The sequence below is a fragment of the Geospiza fortis genome, unplaced genomic scaffold (assembly GCF_000277835.1).
Source record: "Geospiza fortis unplaced genomic scaffold, GeoFor_1.0 scaffold45, whole genome shotgun sequence".
Taxonomy (NCBI): domain Eukaryota; kingdom Metazoa; phylum Chordata; class Aves; order Passeriformes; family Thraupidae; genus Geospiza; species Geospiza fortis.
In genome coordinates, this window is record NW_005054327.1 from 4,023,152 (window position 1) to 4,042,514 (window position 19,363).

Genomic DNA, 19,363 nt, shown 5'->3' on the forward strand with positions numbered 1-19,363 from the left:
TGCATCAACCTCCTCTTTCTCCACACCCTACATTTCAAAGTGTTTGGGCAGCAACAGAAAACAATTAAAGGAAATTCAGAGCTAAGGCTGAAATGTACCATATGTTTTCAAGCAGAGGGGCACAAAACATCAGTAAACCAGTGCTGAGATTACACACTCCCACTATCAGGCATTGAAAGACTACAGAACAATGTCATCTCTAACTATTAATAACCATACTTCCTTTCTAGCACACAATCCTTTTCTCTTAATTGTCTGCTAGAGGCATTTCCATACAGGCCACATTCCTCTTTCCCATAACACAGCAGAAAGAGTAGCAAAAGTGATTTATTGCTCCATATACATTCCTATCAGGTCTTGCATTACTCCTCACATTTGCTAATTTACCCTTTTTTTTGGTCTACAGTGTGGTCAGTGAGAGAACTGGACTGAAAGTCAAGATTTCATCCCCACCCTACTATGATTTGCTTGTGACTTACTATGTGACTCAGCACTAAAGTCACTAAAACTCTCACTAACCACACACTTACTATCTTTAGGTATAGAACTGAAGCAATGGGAAAGAACTGTTTGTGAAGTACTCCAAGATTTGACACACTAAAAACTTCTCATATAAGAAAAAGATAGACTTAAACTTAACTATTTAAAAATCAGATTTCTACAATGCTTCATAAATTTACAAAAACATTTTTAAAAACCAAAACTTTTTTGGTTTCTATTTAAACAGAAATTTCATACCAGGTACTGTGTGGCCATCATGTTCCCAAACTTGAAGAAACATCTGCTTAGGAGTTTGAAGTAATGTAACATTCAGAAGTTTCAGTTGCCAATGGAAACACAGCTACTAATTTCCAACTGCAATTTTCTGAGCACTGACAAAACCTCACTGAAATACATTAAGTAAGAAATTTAAGACTTTATTTGATGGCTACATTTGAAATATAGTGCTGTGTCAACTCCCAGGTGAAAAGATTTTTTCTCATACTAATAACATGGGACCATAGAATGGTTTGGGTTGAAAGGGACCTTAAAGATAATCTTAGTCCAACCTCCCTGCAGTGAACATATCCATCTAGATCAGGTTGTTCAGAGCCCCATTCAAACTGACCTTGAATGTTCCCAGGGATGAAGCATCCAGCATCTCTCTGGAAAAGCTGTTCCAATGCCTCACCATCCTCACAGTAGAGAATTTCTTCCTTACATCTAATCTAAATCTAGCCTGAGGTAATGATTTTTATTTAAAACCATTACCTCCTGTCCTGTCACAAAAGGACTTGTAAAAAGTTTGTCCTTATCTTTCTTATAACCTTCCTTTAAATACTGAAACCTAGAGCCTTCTCTTCCCAGGCTGAATAACCTCAACTCTCTAAGCCTGTCTTCACGGGAGAGCTGTTCCAGCCACTCATCAATTTTGTATTCCTTCTCTGAACCTGCTCTGACAGGTCCATGTCCTCCCTGTGCTGGGACCCCAGAGCTGATGCAGCACTGCAGGTGGGGTCAGAGCAGAGCAGAGGGGCAGAATCCCCTCCCTGTCCCTGCTGCCCACACTGCTTTGGATGCAGCCCAGGATACATTTGGCTTTCTGGAAGTGCCCATGGCTGGGTCATGTCCAACCTCTCACCCACCAGCACCCCCAAGCCCTTCTCAGCAGGGCTGCTCTCATTTCTTATCTTCCACAATACTGCGCAGTTGCCCCAACCCAGGTGCAGCACCCTGGATGGCATCCCATGCTTTAGGTGTGCTAATTGCACCAGTCAGCTTGGTGTCATCTGCAGATTTGCTGAGGGTGCTCTCAATTTCTTTGTGTCATGGACAAAGACATTAAACAGAACTTTTCCAAGCAAGAATACCTAAGGGATATCACTTGTCCCTAATCTCCCTCTAGACATTAACTATGAGCACTACCCTCTCCATGCAACCATCCAACCAATTCCCTCTCGACCAATCCACCCATCAAATCTCTCTCCCTTTAGTATAGACAGAAGGATGTTGTGGGGGACTGTATCAAAGGCTTTGCAAAAGACCAGATAAGTGACACCTGCATTCCTTCCCCTGTCCTCTGATGCAGTCACTCTGTAACAGAAAGCCAATAGGCTGGGTCAGGTGGGACTTACCCTTGGCTGTCCCAAATCATGTCCCTGTTCACTATGTTCCTTAGCAGAGCTTTTAGAAAGAGCTGTTCCTTGCTCTAAACAGGCACAGGGGTGAGGCTGATGGGTCGGTGGTCCCCAGGGTCCTCCTTCCTACCTTTTTCAAAGATGGGTATAGTGTTTCCCTTTCCCCACAGATTTCTTGCTTCCCAGAAGAAAAAGGAAAGTTTTGGGAAGTTTTTTTACCTACAGCATAAGAATATTGAACTATAAAGAGGAACCTGTCCTCATTCCTACTATCCAAAGTGCTCCTGAGCCTGTATTAAACATATAAACTGCATTATAAAGGAGAGCACATTGGATGCAGGGCATGAGTTTGGGTAGGTCATGCCCACTTTCACTTTCTTCCTCTTTGGTTTTAGACTTCTTGAAGTTCAATATCATAAAAAACGCCAACTGCTATTGTAAAACAGAAGATTTCCCTCATGTCAGGATTATCCCAAGTAATAAGTCTCTTAAAATACTTGTCTTTCTGAATTTCCCAACAACTTACTGAGCATAGTCATCCAGAAAACAGGTAATGACACCTCTTTGTTTTTGTTTACATGTTTAAATTAACAACTTTCAAAAAAAAAATACAGGTATCACTTTGTGCCTTGCCTTATAAAAAACAATACCAGACTAATCAGCTTCCTGGTGAATGATATCAAACAGGACTTGCTCAGCTTCACTCTTAGCCAGGCTGCCTGTGCACTCACCCTGTACCTCTGAATGTAAATGCCACTGACAAATCAAAACCCAGATCAGCCACAAGAGAGGGCCATGGAAGCAGGGCTGGAGCAGAGCCCACAGCTCCCACATTGGCTGTGATGTGTTCTGTTAGTCTACAAAAAGGTGATTTAAACCTTCAGAAGAAACAGCAGCACTCCACATCACTCAGTATTACTCCCTCATCGGTGAAAAAAAACAAAACAAGAAGGTCAGAAAAGCAAACAAAGCACATGAAATGCTTATCAGCTCATTAGTCAGATCTTGACCAAAATTTATGAGGCTATTTCTTACAAGCATTTTTGCTACACAACCAGGAAATTTCAGTCTATATTTTCTAGTAGCAAAGCAAACAACAGCAGCTTTTCTATAGCTTACTCCATGTATTTGTGTACTTTCCCTTCCTCATTTCTCATAAGGAATTGAAATGAGAAGTTTCTTTATAATCAATTTCTCATAGCAGACAAGATACCTTTTCTTTGTTGGAAAATATGCTGTCAAACCACCAAGTCCTCCCCCTCATTATGGTTATATTCAAACCATCTCCACATGCTGGGATTCAAGCTGAAAACTCTGTATTTTTTGAGAAAAAGTTTTCCTCTTTGTTTGCTTTTGTTAAACATGCATTTTATTTTCATTATTGCTATATTTATTTATTATTACTTTATTTTTACTATTTATTTTTATTATTACTCTTGTAGCCCATACTAGTCAAATTCACAGAGCAGGAGTTTAGAGATGAAAAAATAATTATTTTAAAAATATATAATGCAAGAAGACAGAAAGGATGTACCAATAGAAAGGCTATACTAAAGACTAGAAGGTGAACAGCAAGAGAAAATAATCAGCATGAAGGAATGAACTTTGAAAGCAGAGGTGCTTTGAAAGAAAAAAGAATTCATTTAGATCAAACTAAGCCTCTCATATATCATTAGATTTCTTAAATTTAATTGGAAAACACAACTAATTTGATTCTAAGTAATCTAGAGAAGGAGGTTTGTAGCTAGATCCTAAATAAAGCATACAACTTAACTAGTATGTACAAGTATGAACTTTGCCTGAAAAATTGTTTTGAAATGGTCCTATAATAAAGTAAAAATGTCATCTGCATACCATTTCCCTGCTACACAAGGAAAAAAAAAACCCACACCACCAAAAAACCCCATCACCCTGGTGAGAAAATTTTCCCACAGAAAAGGAAATTTTGGCCAGCTCTCATTGATGACAAAAGATAAGGAAATACCAGGGCGGTTCCACAGTTTGCAAAATGTTAGGCACAAAGGCACAGAAAAGTATTTTATTTTTTATGTTCTCCACCCCTTTCTTTATCTCCCCTTTAATTTTAGTTTAGCTTTCTATAATATTTCTCTCTTTTTACCTTTATTATTCCCTACTTTCCTGGCTTAGAAGGTATATGCCAATGACCTCAGTAACATTGTTTCAGGTGGTTGCCTTGGTGCAAGCGGTATTAATACCTGCTGATGCATTCAATAAGCACATTTTAGAATGGTGCCATATTACATTGCATTAAAGAGAAGCAATGATGTTGGAGTAGCAGCTATCAGAAGGATATGTTTCCTGTTGAATCAGGAAAACAAATGTTTGAAAAAATCTGCATGGAAAAGCATCAAGATGCTCTCCACCCTAAAGGAACCCTAATTCTTCACTAGAAAAAAAATCCCACTCTACAGTATTTCAGATAAACATTTTCAAACCTGCCACTACCTAGAGATGCGCAGCTTTTTTGTGTGTATGAACAGGAAATGAAAATTCATAAAAAATCCCTTTTGCAAAGCTGAAGATCGTTATGAAGATGACATTTTGTGCTTGTGTTCATCCAGCATGTACACAGAAAACTGCCTGAGTTAGCAACATCTCGCCTTGTTTGAAATCACAGACCAACCTGAAACCAAAGTGCTAATGTCATTTCATTTACAGCTCTGAAAAACCCAATAGTTTCCTATTCTGCCCTGCTGTATGATCACAGCCCTTGTGTCTGGAATGTGAGAAAAAGCTTCCCAAACACAGTGCAAAGCATTGCACTTCCACCTTATTCACAGGAGCTGCGAGCAAAAATAGATGGTCTTAGAAAACCAAATTGGGATATTGCAAGGCAAAAATTGGTATAAGCACAATTTCCATTTCCTTCTCCTCTCCAAGGGAGACGCTGACTTCTGCCTCAGAGTTTGCTTCACCACCTGGTCTCAGCTGGAAATGGACCTTCACTGAAATTCTGCCTTGCTGAAGAGCGTACACTTATTCCTCCTGAGCAACAAGCAGTGTATTATTCTGACAGATGTGTTCAGCTTGCATAAACTATACATAACTCATCCATCTTCCAACTGGTGACTTTCACTCCAGGTTATGATCCTCTGTGTTCAGCCAACTGAGGTGAAAACAGGAGGCTTTTGGGGAACAATGGTGCTGCAGCCAAAGATGCACCTCTGAAACTGTTCAGCAAAGCCTTGTTGGAAAATATGTTGCCAATCCACAAAATCCTCCCCCTCGTGATTATATTCAAACCATCTTCATGTGCTGGGATTCAAGATGAAAATGCTGTATTTTTTGAGAAAAAAAGTTTTCCTCTGGGTTTGCTTTTGCTAAACATTCATTTGACCACCCCACTATCCAAGAACTGTAATCAAAATAATTTTGCAGGATCTGAATCCCACAAGATTTATCAATTTGAGTAATTTTCTTTAAACACCATCTCTGTTTCACACAAATAAGGACCAAAAAAAGTGGATCTTTATAGTAACAAAGTGCAGTCTGCACTTTTCCTACTGTTCATAATGAAATCTCAACTTCCACAATGCTCTGATTATTCTGTTACCCTTCCTATGCCCCCCAGAAATATCTGAGGGCTTCAGGACCTACTCTCTACCAGTTTGCTTGCCCCTCTGCTGTACTGGGAAAAAATATGTGTACTGCTCTTTATACAAACTATGTATTTTAGACAGTCTGAAATATAATTGTTGTCATCTTATTGGAGAGGTTTCACACTGTTGTCTCCTTATCACAAAAGTTTCATACCTTCTTGGTGTTTTCTCATGGGCTACTCCTCCAAGCACTGCCTCCTTCTTCTTCACAAAGCAGCCAGCTGACTCCAGTTCCCTTCTGACCCAGCCACCCCACTCTTTTATAGCACTCTTCTTCTCATTGGTCACAGCTGTGGCCTGTTAAAGTCAGGCCTGTTCCTAATCTTTGATAATTGCCCCAGCTGCAACTCCTTAGGGGTAAGATATTTTCTTATATTCTATGCCCCTACATATAATCAGAAATTAAATTTTAATTTTCTAGAAACTATTTTAGTGCAAAAGTCCTAAATGGCATTTAAAAAAACTAGTCAAAATTAAAGCAAAAAACCCCAACAGCTACCTCCCAGTTAACTCCCTTCAGGAAATCTATGGGAACATCACTGGCTCCAAAATCTGCCACGGGCTGTTAAAATCAACCTGCTGCAAGTGGCAACTTTCTGCAACTACTGCTGGAGTTAGAAGTTGGCACTCTGCAGCTGGCACACCTCACTGTCCAAGAAACCACCGTAAAAGCTGCATGGACATTTCTTCAGTCACCTGCTCCTGACCACAGCGTCCCTAAAACCACTGTGGTACTTACCTTACCCCTAGAAGTTCCATTTTCCAAACTGGAACTGAAGTGAACAGGCAAATGCAGCTAAGGCAATGGCTACATCTCATACAAGTGCCTCAGGAGACAACTGGAACAGTGTGGCTAAAGCCAAAAGTTGTTTTACGGATACCAAGTTATAGCCAGATCCCAAAGAGTTCTTACAAACTGTCCCACACAAGCTGCAGCCCAGATTTCCCATGCCATGCCAAACTGGGGAGAAGTTTAACCAATTTTTGAACTTTCCTGGTAGCAATTAAGCACTTTTAATTAACTGAATACCAAGTTTCATTTCAGTATTTAATCCTCAAAATACATGTATTTATTTTTCCATTCCATCATGATTAGACCTGAACCACTGCAATCCACACCTAAAAATCACTAGGCAGCAGTATAATCAAACTGAAGGTAAAAGCTAAGGCTAAATCTGAGTTGTGTAAAATGTTCCTACTCACATAAAGTCCCTATCAGATCTTATGATAAGTAATGTGTCATAAAAGAAAACAAGACATGACAAATCAATAATGCACTGGCTTCATTAAAATAATGCACATAACAAATCAATAATGCACTGACCTCATTAAAAGCAGCACCTCACAAACTCAATGCAAAAAAACTCTAGCACACAATATTCCATATAGAACAGAATGTTTAATTATTCCTATAGGCCCTCACTTCAATTTACTGAAACAGTTTGTTTTCAAAATAACCATGAATGCAAAGAAGTGAGATAACAAAACCTTTCTGGAGATTCAACCAAAGGCATCTATTCAACACCACGTTTCTGTACTGCTGAAAAAGCCTGTCAAATAGTTGAAGTGAACACAATGCTTAAACAACATACTTATATGGAAATGAAATATATTAACTCCCTAGGGAACAAAACCAAAATTCAAGGAATTTCTGGAGGAGAAGAAAAACAAAGGGGAGGGAAAGCTGGGGGGGGCAGGGGGAAGAGAAACAAGATGTCCTTCAAAGCATTTGTTTCCTTCTGATAATCAGACTGCCATAAAACTCTCAAAACCATAGGGGGTTTGTTTCCTTTGAATCAGAAAACTCAGGAGAGAAATGGATGCTAATTAGGCAATAAAGGCATAAAATGTTTTGGAAATGGACTTCAGGATATAAGTCTAGAGGAACATGAAGCAGCTGTAGAAAGAACATGATCCAATGCCTTTTTGTTTTAGAAAAAAACCCTGCCATCTCTCAATATTAAAATTTTCATTTGGATTAAAAAAAAAAGACAAAAAAAGAGAAAAATGAGAAACAAATTCGCCCCTTCCAACAGTGACTTCTAGCCCTTAGGAAAGCTTGCTGGGGAGCAATTAGTGTGAGACTCAAAGGCATTGAAGACAGCAGAAGTGAGAGCCACAGAAGTATATGTAACGTTTATGAAGCCACAGAAAATACTAGAAGCAAATTTGTGGGAGAAGCAGCCTACAAGCTATGAAAATGTTTCCAGAACATGTCAAGCAAGCCTACCACTGAATTTCTCAGTAAGCTTTTTTCTATCTCTAAAACCTATCTTTCAACCACAGTAGCCTGAGCCCGTCAGGTATCAATGCCTGCTTTCTTATAAATGCAAAGCCCCGTAATTTTTCCTTTGAGTTCTATATGCTGGGATGAAACCTGGGCTCTTCTAAGCTGGTATAACTGAGAAGGTTCCTCTCAAGTGTGTAAAAACCAGTCTTCCACTATTATCACCATAAGCACCATCTTCTGAAACCATCCCAATATGGTCTTCATAATTGTTGTCTTCAGAACCTGAAGTGTTTATGTAAAACCTTTTCCACAGGTTAACACAAAACATCAGCTACTCTCAATTGCTACGTTTAAGTTGTGTTTTAACAATAACACTGGGTGAGCTCGATTTACAAGAAACATTTGCCTTTCCCTTTTTGAAGATTTGTAGGAACTAGAAACAACTTCAAAAAAACAGTAATACACTACCAGTAAAATATAAATTACACACCAAATGAATACTCTGCATTTTTACATCTGGAAATAAAAAATGCATATAAAAACAAGAGTGTCAGCAGTTATGATTCAAGACAGCACTTAACCACAAAAATGAAATCTAGCTTATGGTTTTCTGTTTTGAATCTAATGGCTACTTCAGAAGCCACATAGACAATCAAACCACTGATCAAATAACTGCACTGTCCTCCCCAGAATTATTTTGGTTTCATTTGAATTCTTTTTTGTATGCCTCACAGGAAAAGAATGTGCTGCAGTCATATTTGCAAGCCTAAATACCTGCGCTTGTCTGGGACAAAGGCAATTAATACTTTCTACAGTCATTCGATGTGGAAATGCACATTCTCAGCTTATGCAATAACTTATGGCAATTTAACCTAATCTTATGACCTCCAGCCAAGTTAACTACACTTATTCTCTAATGAGCTGCATGGGTGACCAGCAAAGGCCAATGTTTTGTTGGCTTATCCCATTAAAACATATAAATAAAAGTATCTAAAGAAGTTTTGCATTCTACTCCTACTAAGAAACCAGCTTGCATGTTTGAGCATTCTACTCCTACTAAGAAACCAGCTTGCAGTTGAGCTTGCATGTTTGTCATAAGGTGGGATCTTCCATATGTCACAGGAATCATGCATATGTCCCTGTCCACCCTGGATCTTTTAATATGAGACCAATGGCATTTGGGACAGGACTAAATAGCCTTGACACCCTAAGTGGCATGAACAGCCAACAAGGTTGTTGTAGTGAAAAAAGTGATGAAGAAGGAATTCTTTGAACTTGTTTGCCCACAGAAGGGTTTCTGATGCTAAATGGCTACAAAACAATCTAGTCTCTGGGCAGCAAATTTTCCAAACAGCACAGAGAAAATCTTTACACTTCCTGTAAAAATTATGACATACATCTCCCACCTCTACCCCCAGCAATGTGATTTACAGCCAAAACATTGGCAAATCCCTCAGCTGAGGCCTGCAGAGAGATCTTTGCATCATCTGAGTTATTTTAATGCAACTGAAGCTTTGTTGTGGGTGGAGTGAAACAGGTTCTAAAAATACTTTAACTACACAGAACATTTCCTACTTTGCCCATTCCCTAAGAAAGGGATATCGGAAGTGGCTTCTAAATGTTAAGATAGGATGGTGGCCTTTAAATAGAGACAAGTAATGCCACAGAGGGTTGTGCACAGGAGCCAGTGCTTGATACATCTGTGGACGATGAAGCTTGATGCAGTGGCAGGATGACTGAAGTTACAGATCCAAATGACAGATTAGGTATCCTTTGTGGTCTAAGATAACATAGAAATGGTACAATTTTGAACAAAAAAAAGAAAATGGAGCTAAAATTTTGAAAATTCCTTAAAAACAAAGATCACTTGGTTCATATACCAGATATTAGATTCAATGCCATTACTTACCAAGCCAGCTATTGGAGTTGGCAGACGATTGATCTTCTTAACGATGCCAGGTTTGATCTTGTTAATCAAACTAAAAAAAAGTTATATGATTTTCTGTTAAATATTATACTCCACTTAAGCATGAGCATCAATGCTTATTAAGAAATACTTTGCATGCAGTCCTAACGTAACATCATTTGAATGAGTTTGAGCTGAATCTATTAACACTCCCAAGAAGTGACACGCAAGAACAGATTGTAGAAGCAAAAATGAAACAAGTCACACACAAAGAGGTTTCTGGGAACAGCAAAGCAAGAAAGAAAAGAAAATGCCTGAGGACGTGTGGGCAGAAAAGGATCTGTGTTTCTACTATAAGGGTGGTGATGTTAACTGGATTCAGATTTCCTATTTATAGCTTTTCTTCTCATAAAGGTTCTGAGCAGATGTCAAAAATGTACCAGAATATTGATTTTCAGAGTTCAGTGTGACAGCACTAATATTCCTGAAAGGGTAAGAAATAAACTCGGTTTTCACAATGCTACCAAGTCCAGTATGCTGTGTGCAGCAATCATTTTTGGCACACACAATTTACGTGCACAAGTCACTTTCCATCTCAGTCAGAAGAGACTGCACCTGATATCAGTCTTCACATAAAATTCATAATTAAGCTGAGAAGATAGGACAGACTAACACATCACTATTGAATACACATGCCCAAATGCATACCTTATCCTGCAGTAAAGATGAGGCACAGGATTCCTTGCAAGTCTATACCCAGGTTTTCAATCATGGAGATAGTGAAATATTGTGGTTCACCAACTTACACACTGGATAAGAAGGTCAGTGGAGAACAGAGACCTCAGGACACCCTGCAGACTTCATCTGCCTCTATACCTTCGAGGATTTTTTTTCTTGCTCTCACTTCTTATTGCTGCTTCTCTGGCCAGACTCTTTACCGCACACAAAGCATCAGCAAGGCCTTGTGATCTACCCACACCAGTGCAGAGACAAGACCTGGAGTTTAAAACTCTGTGTGGGGGAAAAGCATCTTTTGCTCAAGCAGAAAACGTATTTGGGAAATAAACACAAAGAACAGTTGACCCCTATACACTGGAATGAAGGATACACTTCTAAATACCTGCAGAAAAAAACCATAGAACTGCAGGTCCTGAGATTTTTCAATAACAGTTATTTAGCAAACAAGACACATTTGATTACTTTTCCTACCCAAAAAAGTGATCTGTTGAGGTGGAATAAAAAAAAAAGGTTTGAATTCCTCCCTTTTTTTTATTTTAAAATCTTCCAAATGCATAATTTTTGATTTATTTTACTGAAGAACATGAAGTAGCATGTGCCCAGAAAAAATTCAATATATTTCTTTCCCTAGTGTATGTACACTAGAATTGGCAAAATGTAAAAGGCTTTATTTTGTCAACTACTGATCACTCAGCCAACGTGTGCAATTAGTCATTGAGTAGGACAAACAAACTGACTGGATGCTATCAGAATATGTGGTGCAAGTACAGGTCTTATCTGCTATGGTTTAAGTCAGATCTACAATCTACAGAGATAATACATCCACCTAAATTAGCCATGCCACAGGTGAACCAAGGAAATGGACAATCTAATTTCTAGTTTGTCTCAATTATTTGAGATCTTGCTCCATATTGTTGTTGGTGAAAATTGGACATGTGAAAATTTTTGGCATCTGCTCTTTCCTGTTTCCACAGAAATTCTATGAAAATTATGACACAAGAGAACAGCTATTTTACAACATAATAAGGCACCTTTTGCTTTAAAGAAAGTTGCATGCCTACTAAGGCAAGCTGCACACTAGAATGTCCTGGGTTGCAATGCAAGATATGGCTGGCAGCATGTATTCTTTTGCCACTTGTTAAAACCAGGTGGGGCAGTTTTCTTTATCTCTTCCACAACCTGTCCTCCCTCTGGGAAATATCTTCTGTTAATGAGCCATAGAGTCTCGCTGATAAAACTACATCACCCCATTGTGAGATGCTCCACCCAGGGGGAGGAGCCAAGCATTCCCACCTGGATATAATCTGATATTTGGAACAACAGAGACAGCTTTTTCCCACTGGATTCCCGGAGGAAGACCAGGCCCATCAACACCACCACTGGACCTTCAGATGAAAACTACACCCTTCTACAGGATCACTGCTTCAACAGAAACCACACCTGTCGCTGCAGGAGGACTGCAGCCACCACTGAATGGGACAGCTACCCACACCCTGACCCACAGGATGTCAGGTCATACTCTGACTTTGTCATTGTTGTTTTGTATTAATGCTTTTTTTTTTCCTAATAAAGAACAGTTATTCCTGCTCCCATATCTTTGCCTGACAGCCCCTTAATTTCAAAATTATAATAATTCAGAGGGAAGGGGGGTTACATTTTCCATTTCAAGAGAGGCTCCTGCCTTCCTTAGCAGACACTGTCTTTTCAAACCAAGACACAGAAGAAATTGCAGGATGTTTTTCTTGCATTATTGTTAATTACAGATAAATTTAACTGACTTGCATTTTGCAGAGGGATCCTCATTCTATTGCCAAGTAAGTGTCAGCAATGAAGATATCAGAAGATTAGTATGTATCAGTTAATAGCCAATTCTTAAACATCTGAATACAACATATACATCCCACTAAACATATACTTTCTTATTAAAAGTAGAAACTATTTTTATTACCACATTCACAGTCATTAAAATTTAATTATGTAAGTAATTAAAATAATGCATCTAGCTCTACAATATTATTGAATATTAACTAATGCCTCACATCACAGATAACTTTAGAAGCATCTAGCAAGATAAGACTGGAAGGCAAAGGCTCCAAAGCAAAATAAAGGCAAGGACAGAAAACACGGCACTAAACACAGCAGGAAAAAAAATATCTATAGGAAAAGAAGCTGAGAGAACTGAACTTGTACAAATATTTTCTGAAAGTTCAGCTTTGCTGAACTGATTTTAGAGCGGCTCTGAGCTTTGTGGGTTTGGGTTTCTTTAAGGTTTGTTTGTTTAGTTTTGTTGTTTTTAGCATCCCAGGTAGCTCTCTAACAAGATTTCTCTTGCACTGGTGTTCTAATGACATTTACAACTGCTGTTCCTTAAAATACTAAGGGATTAGCACCACTTCCAGTGCTGGAAACCTGTTCCAGTAAGTACCAAGCCAATTACAGATATGTGGATGAGACCTGTTGAGTGGACATTTTACACCTCTGACTCAGTCTAACAACGAAACCAGGCAAGTCCCATCATTGCCAAGCCTACAATATATAAGCACAAGGAAGCTTCTTACAGGAAATCTCCAAAACAAGCTGAGTGTAAAGTTCTGTGATAGGAATAGGTAGTTTCAGGATTCATGAAATCAACACCAAAGGGCAGGGGATGGAGGACAGAAATCCAAACCCAAACAACAGCAGTGGGTAGAGGGGTAACAGAGTGCTTTGATCCCAGCCACAGCCCCATCACCTTGCAGAAGCTGAAGAGAAAGCCCAGAGATATCCTGGGCCTTATAACCAAAACCAATATAATCAATCAACAACAGCATGATCCTCTTAGTATCACAAAAAGAAGTGTGTGGGACAACACAAAGAACATATGGATCTGGAAAGAGTATGTCCCAAAGGTGCTTTTACTTCCCATGACAAACAACAGGTATTTTAAAAATTAAACTATTTACTACAAAATACTTTTGGTACTTCAAAAAAATAAAAATAAAAATTCAGAGGCCAGGAAGGACAGAGGCCAGCTGATGTTAACCTGAAGGGTTGTTATATAGGTAAGCCAATACTCACTCGCACAACAGGACTCCATTTTCTAGAGCTGCTCGAAAGTCTTTAGTTCCAAAGCTCTGCCTGGTAACCGCCTATAAGAATAAGAGTTGAGAGTTAATTGGACGCACAGACAAAATCAGCACTAGAAAGAGAATCTTAGTATTAGTTAAAAACAAACAAACGAATCCTGATTTTACACTTAGTTCATACTATTATTTTCTTACATTAATTTCAGAGAAGCAAGTATTTAAAAATCAGTTCTTTATGCCTCAAAAGAAGTCAGATCCTACATCTTAAAATAGTTTCCTCTAGTGTAAGTCAATCTTCAGCTAAATTCTGTGGGAATACTTATTATTTTCTGAAGAAATACCAGTCACATTGAAAAGCATAAAAGAAATTTCAAACAGAAATGCAAAAGAGAGAGAAAGTCTTTTATCTCCTACTTCATGTTACAGCGTGTATACCCATGATATCTAGCATAAAGTATTTTAATAGTAGGGGTTTTTTGTGCCACTTGCACCTAAGGCAGTGTGACTAAAGAACCATTCCAAGTCTGCATTACCACGTGCACATCAATTCCCATTTCTTGGCAAGTAGCAGGACTTGTTTGTATACTCAGAGTAGAAAAGCAGTGAGCAAGAACAATGCCTTATAAAGGACTTAAGATACCCAAAACCAAAAGAATTGACTACAAGTTTTCAGCAAAGTAGTTTTCCAAAAATACCCCAAAACCCCAAAAAACAAAGCATTTGCTCAAACCTATACTCACTTGGAGCCACTACTAGATCCCCCCCATGCCTACATTCCCTGCAGGGACCAAATTTGGCAGATTTCTTCCAAATACCCAGATTAATAACCCACATGCAAATCAAAAAAGGACTTCTATACAATTCTGCCGTCAGTCCAAAAGAGAGGTTTTAGGCCAGCTGGGAACAGAAATCAAATACTAGGAATTGTATTTATTTGAGCTTAGATGTCACCATGTTCAGCCACCAGCTAATTATGAGCTGGCCTCTGGGGATCCTCTGGGGATCCATCCTCAATCCTGTGCAGGAGTTCAGGCACACAGTTCAAAGTGCTGTGGAATCTGCATGCATCCAGAGCAAAGCTACTGGTTATCACAATAAGTAAGGAAATTACTACCGAAAAGAATGAGCTTTGCTTGGTAAAAAGAGCAAAGGACAGGATGAAGCTGTTTTAGGATCTGTAAAATTATTACATTATCACCCTATCGTTTTTTTTTTAATTCCAAGAGGGATGCACACTCAAACAAGAAATCCTAAAAATTAGGTAATTAGCTTTAACATAGGTTTTCTTTTCATTCAAATGCTAAAAGTTCAATCTTCCTATTGAGAAGAAAATTAGATATTACAAAAATCTTCTTTTTCGTTTAAGGTTTCTTCCTAAAATGTAACAGATAGTGACAGAAAATGAATGATGGTACGGCAACTCAAGATAAGAAAAAATTCAAAATTCAGGGAAAGAAAGGATGATAATGATTCCCCTAAGAGAACTGCACTATATACAATATTCATATAACAACAGTCTGCTCCTACAGAAAACTAGAAGCTGTATCTTAGAAATATAATTGTCAATAATCACTTAAATACACAGAATCTGAAAGCTATCCTTATCTCATATATGGCATGATATTTTGTTTCCAAACCTGTTTATTTAGTGATAATGATTTTGAGGAAGCTAGCCAAAGTAACATAAGAGCATGGAAACTTTAAAAATAAATATTTATGTTCCCTAGGTTATAAGGATTATGAGGAATAGGAATACCTAGTTTAAAATTATGCCCTCTCTTCTACAAGTTAGAAATTTGACATTTGCATGCCATACATTAGAACTGTACTGTAATAAGGGCTGTAGGTCTGGAGTCTAGCTTTACATGTTTCAAATTCCCATCAATTTTTAAGAATTCTAAAGTTGTTCTTGTTGTGGAGTTGTCACTGACACCTACAGAACTACACAGTCAAAATGTTTGTGTTTATAGAGAGTTTACTGGCAAGTCATGCATGCAATAGATGACAAGGTGCTCCCTTCAACAAGTTGTGCCCTTCACAAGCCTGCAAGGTCTTCTAAACCCACAATCAACCTTCACAGTGAAATCCCTCCTTTTTTTTTTCTTTTTTTTTTTTTTAAAGGGGTCCTAGAATTGAGTATGTAGCTAAAGCCCAAACTCCTCAAAAATCATTCAGAGGAAGACAAGGAACATGTGCCACTGAAGAACTGAAGACAAATTACACTTCAGAGTAGCCCCTCCAGAACACAAGAGTGCCACAGTGCAATGCATAATCCTGTTTCCTTGAACAGCAAGAGTCCAATTTGAGTACAAGGCTGTAAATGCCTCCATTAGACTTGCAGACCTCTTAAAACTACATTAGAAGACATTACACTGGAAGCATTTTGACTAAGCTATTTGTGCAGCTGCTGCAGCAATCAACACTGATTTGCTACACAGGATGGAACTGTCTGACTGATCTTGTGACCCACTGATATTGACAACTACGTGGCTTGTTGATATTAAAATAAAAGCATTGGTTCTGCCAAGTTAGGTTTCATTAATATTGAATTTCAAAGGATAACTAATAATTAAGTAATTAGAAGGTATTCTCAAAGAACAATTTAACACTGGTGCATGAAACCAAAACATTTTCCAAGTTGCACAACAACTTGAATTTGTTGATGTCACAAAAGTAAGTGCTCCATTTGAAAATCTGGTTTTGTCTCATTATGGACTTTCACCTGGCTGATACCCAGTGCAGAGCTTCAAGCTCAGCTGTAACTATGATAGTCTACCAGGAAACAGGTATCATTAAAAAAATGCAAAGACACAGACTGCCTCAGAGTTCCCTGGATGAACCCAAGTAAGACAAAGTGAATTCCACCCTAAGATAGTACATCTTCAAACTATGTCTATGATTTCTGAGTCATTGTTTGTTCATTAAAACTGCTTATACTGGGTGTGGTACTCTTATGTAATAGGCATAATTGATTTTGAAAAATTTTTCAACCACTTAGCCATGTGAGCCACCAAATAATAAAGAAAATACCTTACAAGAGTGATTTCTATCCATCTTTGAACAACATTACTTTCCAAATTAGATGTCTCTTTTCTCTCCTCCATTCAGCTGAATATATTCTGCTTCTATCACTGTTTTTTGATAGAATAAGAGCAATGACATAATTAAAGGCTATACAATAAAATCAAATTTATTTCCTGCTACAAAACAGTTTAATGTTGTTTTTCAAAGACAGTGTCCCCTAATACTTAGGTAATTTGCAATTGCCAGGTCCAACCAATTTTCTTCAAAGAGTATGCATATTAAGTCTTTATTTAAATTTAGACATTTTAAAAATGCTTACACACAGAGGGCTAGTTCGTTTTCAGGTTTGCTGTAATCCCTGTAGCAGGAGACAAATCAAGAATAACCAAAGATAACCATTCTGAGCATGGCATGACATCAAAATCATCATGGACTAAACAAAGAGCACATAGCACAGAATATGCTGATTATATGCCCAAGTACCAAAATAATCATTGAGAACATTTCTTTGGCTTGCTATACTGGAGGCCAAATATAGCTGATCATAAGGCAGGGCTCCTTTGCCTTACAGTCTATCCCAAGTTGAAAGATTCTTTCAGTGTTAACATAAAAAAAATACGGAGGGAGTTCATATCAAGTTGTTTCCATGGTTTACACAGGTTTGAATGGCTCTAGCAAAAAGGCAGCTCTACCACAGGCCAGTCGATGTTTACCACCACACGAAACTCAAAGCAAAGGGACTGGTAGGTTTCTCAATTTAACTTTGCTGTGATGGAAACAGCCAAACTAGACTCTCCCCATCCAATGCAAGAATCCTACCACATACCCAGGCATGCTGGCTGACCAGTTCTCCATCACAGCAGTGTTAGCTGCCCAGAGCCAAGGAGGCAGGGCTGCACCACGCCCAGCCTGCAATCTCAGCGATGCCTTGGCACAGGTACTCACCATCCAGCCTGCTCTCTGCACCTCTTTCAGAGCTCCTCTGCCGCCCTGCCTTTAGACTACAGCGCTTCAAACCATGCAAGGTCCCTGTGCCAAAACCTGAGAGAAATGCTGCTTGAAGCACACAGCTCCCTGATACAAGGATGTAGGTTAGGGATGGAAGGAAGATGCAAGATACTGAACCACAGATGATAGCAACCGCCTGAAGGAAGGCTTATGTCAGGATCTCATGGGGCAAACAATTACTCAGAGGGCAATTAATCAGATCAACACTGATTTATCAATTTCACGTCCCCAGCACGGTTGGCAGTGAGAAAAGACAAATTTTGCATGCTGAAGAGAAGACTGGCTGTCTTCTGCAGGGAACTGGGACAGTGATGTAACAGTGATGCAATAGTGCCATCCCCAGTACAGAATTTTGGCTACACCTGCCAGTTCCTGTCACAATGCCTGCCTGAGCAGATAACCCCATGTACATATGAATGTCTGAATTCCTACCTTTCCAATGGCCTTTCTTCTCCCTCCCCATTACCACAAATCTGGATCAGACTACACGGCAAATGGCTCCCTCTTTAAATAACCCCAGCATTGCATTCCTCCATTTACAGAGCTCCTTTGGCTATAACTACCTTCATGCAGTGCAGAATGGTACTGCTCCTGCAAGATGCATAACGAGATACATTGGCTACACCCCAGCCAACAAGCAAGCATGCAGGCAACTCCCAGTGTGCTGGCATCTGTACAGCACGACCAGGTCTGCAAGTAGATTCACAACATGTTTTCAAGTAGTATTTTGAGTCCACTGAATTTTATATCCAATTGTCAAAACATGGTATATCTCAGCTTGACAGATTTTTCTTGTCCATCACGAAAGAAGAGCAACATCAAAAAAAGAAAAACAAAAAGGATTTTTTCCCTCTCCTACATTCAGATGCACTACCCAAAGTCCTACCTCCCCTTTTCATGGCTATTTGCAGTTCCATTTAAATGCCAGGCAGTACATGAGCTTCTGTTTGAACAGGCTTATGTGGTAGCTACCAGAAAATGCTGTCATTATGCTTTGAAGTAAATAGCTTGTGCTGCCTGGCATTTGCAGTCTTCCCATACAGTCTTCTCCTCCCAAATTTTTTAATCTCTTCCCTCTTAAAAAAAAAAAAATAACAACAACAAAAAAAACCCCATAACATTGCCTCGATTTTCTCCTCTAGTAATTTTCTTTATCCAAATCCCTTGCAAAGGGCATAGGGTGGTAGGAGCCACATTTAGAGGGTTGCTGTACACAGTCTTGAACAGAAGTTGAAAAATCAGCCATTTGGGTAGAAAACTTTTGACGCTGCAGTAATCAGCCCAACCACAGTGATGACTAGATTTCCCAAGGTCAAGCAGTAGGAAACAGCAGCTCATTGTTGAGGTCAGCAGGATCTGTTTCCCTGAATTTTGAGCCCCAAGAAAATGTACAGAAAGAATGGGCATTCACAGCTCCCATCCACAAGAAAATACTACTGGCATTTCATTTCTGGTAGCAGCAGGGTTGCCAGGCCCATTTTTCCCTGTGGGAAAAATGCTTCTGTCTTCCCTCCTGATTAACAATTTAATTCACAGTCCAACAAACTCCTGAGGGGTCAGTCAACAAGTGCTCAAGAAGCTGGTATCCACAGAGGCTCTCCCAGTCAGCTCTCCAGCAATGAAAGGATGACATTGCCCAACCTAACCTGCAAGAG

The 19,363-nt window shown here is 39.0% G+C and overlaps 1 protein-coding gene across 14 annotated transcripts in view; it reads right to left on the reverse strand.

The window, feature by feature from the left end:
- LMO7 (LIM domain 7) overlaps window positions 1-13,739 on the reverse strand; it is a 96,365-nt gene extending 82,626 nt beyond the window's left edge. For 13 of the 14 annotated variants that reach the window (XM_031057088.1, XM_031057078.1, XM_031057087.1 and 10 more), the window contains exons 1-2: window positions 13,669-13,735; window positions 9,877-9,946 (exon numbers count right to left, since the gene is read on the reverse strand). The gene's annotated coding sequence lies outside the window, so the exon portion shown is untranslated. Of the gene's footprint in view, window positions 1-9,876; window positions 9,947-13,668 lie in introns of all 14 variants that reach the window. The other variant, XM_031057077.1, reaches the window with a different exon arrangement.
- Window positions 13,740-19,363: the final 5,624 nt, after the last annotated feature.